The sequence below is a fragment of the Gavialis gangeticus genome, unplaced genomic scaffold, assembly GCF_001723915.1.
Source record: "Gavialis gangeticus isolate Ggan-Ray unplaced genomic scaffold, GavGan_comp1, whole genome shotgun sequence".
NCBI lineage: Eukaryota > Metazoa > Chordata > Crocodylia > Gavialidae > Gavialis > Gavialis gangeticus.
This window is the reverse complement of record NW_017729031.1, coordinates 61,730,899-61,734,554: the sequence shown is the minus strand read 5'-3', so window position 1 is coordinate 61,734,554 and position 3,656 is coordinate 61,730,899.

Sequence of the window (3,656 nt, the reverse complement as noted above, 5' to 3'; positions counted from 1 at the left end):
CCCCCCCCCAGGTTATTATTCATACAATACGCTGTTTTAGAATCTCCCAGTCCTTGCCACAATATGTAGACAACGTGGCAATCCCTGCAGCCACTCTCATGTGCTTGAGACTTACTGGCTGTCTGTAGCCAGCAATGGCAGATCCTCTCCACCAATCTGTGGTAAGAGGCAGGGCCACTGGGAAACACCTACAAAATTGGCCTTTTGTGTTGCAAGCAAGCTGCTAAAATGGCTTCATCTCACTGTGAATTAAGTAGGTCCCTACTAATGGTAGAGCCAAAGGTACATCTTCCTTGGTCATTAGAAGTGGTTAGATTTTTCTCCTTATGCCATATAAAGCACCCTTCATAACTTTTGTGAATTGAGTGGCACCCAATTTCAAAAACTAATTTATATATTACAGTACTTACTTCTTTGCAAAGGAGTCAGACACAGGAGGTAGGTGATCTCAGGGTTACTGGTTTTCTCTGGTTTATAAAACATCCCCAATTTTTGGTTAAAAAAAAAGTAAACTCAGATCCACATTTTTCCATGATTAAAATGAGACCCCTCTATCTGTGTGGGTGTGTGTGTGTGTGTGTGTGTGTGTGTGTGTGAGTGGTGTTTCATTTAAATCATGGAAAAATGTGGATTTGGGGTTACTTTCTTTTAACTGAAAATTGGGATTTTTTTTAATGCCAGAGAAAACCAGGATCCCTGGTGGTTATTTAGGCAGGGACAAACCTGAACCTGCGCTTATCTGCTTAGTTTTTTGGTTTACCTCCTCACACCTCATTTACCTTCCCTTAGCACACTGATCAACAATCATTGCACTTGAGAGTGGAACCACATGGTCATGTGAAGGACAATGCATTTTTATGGTATATTTTTACTACGTTAATTTTGTATTGTGATTAAATATATTTTAAAATTGGGATAAGGTACAACCTGCTTATTGATAAATTAGTAGCTGAGAACCTGAAGACAAAAGACTGAGGCCTGGAAAGAAGGATGAGCTATTATTCAATTTGTGCACGTAACACTTTGACACTACCTCTGCCAGCATTTTTCTTTCCATGCACTGGTTTTTGGTTTTGGTTTTTTGCTCAATAGCAATAAGTATATTTGCGTACTAAAAGCTTTATTTTTTTAAATTTAGACTTCATTATTTCTGGAGCTAGGTTGAGCCTATGCTTTTCTTTGCCAAGTCTTCTTCTCTGACTTGTGGAAATCAGTTCAGAACAAAGCCACCTATTCATTTTTAATAAACCACAGTTCCTGGCAGTCTCACAAACAGTATACTGTGTTCAGGATGTATCTCAGCCCTGGACTTCTCCGAAACAAGTGAGGTAACTTGACCAGTCTTAATTAATTAGTGCACTCTGCTGATCAGTATATTCATAGATCTCCCATGAAGTAGTCATTTGATTTCACATCTTCAGTTAATAAGGAAGAAGATACTTTCAACTTAATAGGTGTTTTGACAAAAATAACATTTTTGTCAAAAATGTGTGTTTAAAAAATTAAAAAATCAAAAACTTTCAAAGGCCGCCAAAATAATATTTGAAAGATTTTGGGGCATTTCTGCTTATCTTTCTTCCTTACTATCCTCTGACATAGAAACTGGACAAGAGCCACAGAGAAAATACTGGTGTACTCCAGAACACTAACATCATTGTGATAATGGGAATGCCACCTTTTAGCAATAGCATAATTAATGATGGGGAACCAGGGCACCAGCCCTGAGTGCCAACTTGGGGCACAAGAATGGCAGCCACTGCTGCTGGGCACAGCTGCTGCTACATGCTACGTCTCTGCCCATTAACATCTTCATTTGATTTGATTCCTCTTTCTGGGACCAAAACAGGAGCCTGTTTTCATGGTGCCATCTTCAACCAGACATCAAGAGCAGTGCCAACAAACAGGGTTCAGGCAAAAGCTTTGGGATGACATAACTGTGAATGGAAAGCAGAGAAAGATGCTTTTAAGTCTTATAATCCTTTTCTTGCAAGTGTCCTTACCAGGGACATATAGCATTAAAGTGAAGTAACATTTAAGAGGTTAAAAATTATAACCTAAAAAACTGCATATGCGCTACAAATACTAAAGGCCTCCCAAACCTTTATCAACAAGACCAGATGTCCTTTAGAGCAGCCCATACAGAAAATTTATCTCTTCCTGGCCACCTCTTAAATTATCAGACTCCTCCAAATATACATAGACTTTTTTTAAAAGACTCTCGCTAAGAGAGGTCAATAGAAGCTGAAGCCAGATAGTAAGGAACATTTCTTTTAAGAAAATATAAAACAGAAAATGAAGAAAATGCCTTTCATGACAGAAATATATTTCACAACATTGTCAAAGGAGTCGTCTGAATGTTCTCTTCTTATCATGACAGAGTGGAGAGATTAATATTATCAAACTTTTTTTTTGGCTTGGCATTTTGAATGTAGATAACATACAATTATTCCTGCTCTTCCCCCGAACACTTGTCTGCATGCTTTTCAGAAGCAGTTCACACACTGATGTATTTCAACCGAAAACCCACTTGCTTTCCAGGTCTTATTTAAAATGGGAGAAATTTTAGATCTTACAAGTCCCTAGTTTGCATGTTATTGAGACAAGGGGAGCTTTTGACATTGTCAGTCTGTGAAAGGATGGTCTATGCCCTTCAAGATAACTAGAAATTCTTTAAAAGGAGAAGAACATGAAGAGCATTGTTGAGGCTGAGCTCAGTACAGCCTGGAAAGCTGGCTGTTGGCTCTCTGTGATATGGGAAAATTTGCCTGTCACTGACTTTAACTTCGGTACCTTGTGTTGAATGAAAAGGCCAAAGAAGAAAAATTAAGATTGTGAGATCCTGACTCACCTCTTTGTCTTACAGAGATCATAGAATCATAGAAGTAGGGTCGGAAGGGACCTTGTAGATCTTCAAGTCTGACCCCCTGCCTGGGCAGGAGAAAAACTGGGCTCAAATGACTCCAGCCAGGTAAGCATCAAGCCTCTTCTTAAAGACCCCCAAGGTAGGAACCAGCACCACTTCCCTTGGAAGTTGGTTCCAGATCCTAGCCACCCTGACTGTGAAGTAGTTCTTACCGATGTCTAATCTAAACCTACTCTCCAACAACTTGTGGCCGTTATTCCTTGTCATGCCAGGTGGCGCTAGGGTAAACAAGGTCTCTGCCAAACCCTTCTGGTCCCCCTAGTGAGTTTATAGATGGCCACCAGGTCCCCCCTCAGCCTTCTCTTGTGAAGGCTGAACATGTTCAGGTCCCACAGTCTCTCATTGTAGGGTCTGCCCTGTTGTCCCCAGATCATGTGGGTGGCCCTCGTCTGGACCCTCTCAATGTTGTCCACATCCCTCCTGAAGTGGAGCGCACAGAACTGGACACAATACTCCAGCTGTGGCCTGACCAGTGTCCCGTAGAGGGGGAGAATCACGTCCTTGGCCCTGCTTGAGATGCACCTGTGGATGCGCGACAGGTGCAGTTAGCCCTGCCAACCGTGACCTTGCATTGTCGGCCAATGTTCATCTTGGAGTCAATATTGACTCCAAGATCCCTTTCTGCGTCCGTGCTCTCAAGAAGGGAGTTCCCCATCTTATAAGTGTGCTGCTGGTTACTACTGCCCAAGTGCAGCACCCTGCACTTGTCAGTATTGAAACGCATCCTGTTTTT